Raw genomic sequence first — 306 nt, 5'->3', positions numbered from 1 at the left:
TCTCCAGCCTCGCTGCAACAAGGGAAGGGAGGAGCTGCAGGGAGAGAGGCTGCAGCCTCCCCTTCTCAGGGACCCTCAGATCCTTTCCGACTGTGCATCCTCTGTGGAGACAGCCGGGGCAGGGGCTCGCGGGTGCGCTGGCTTCACCGGCCCTTGCTGTGCCGGGGGGAGGTATGGGGCCGGGGCAGGACGGGCTGGGCGAATCTTTTCACCATCCTGGACTTTATCGGGTACAAACCCACGCAAAACCCACGCTGCAAACCTCCCCTTCGGCTCCGGCCATAGCCCCAGTGCGGGGGGCTAAAG

Source organism: Phaethon lepturus, unplaced genomic scaffold (genome assembly GCF_000687285.1).
Source record: "Phaethon lepturus isolate BGI_N335 unplaced genomic scaffold, ASM68728v1 scaffold18630, whole genome shotgun sequence".
Taxonomy (NCBI): domain Eukaryota; kingdom Metazoa; phylum Chordata; class Aves; order Phaethontiformes; family Phaethontidae; genus Phaethon; species Phaethon lepturus.
Note: the sequence above shows the minus strand (reverse complement) of the source record.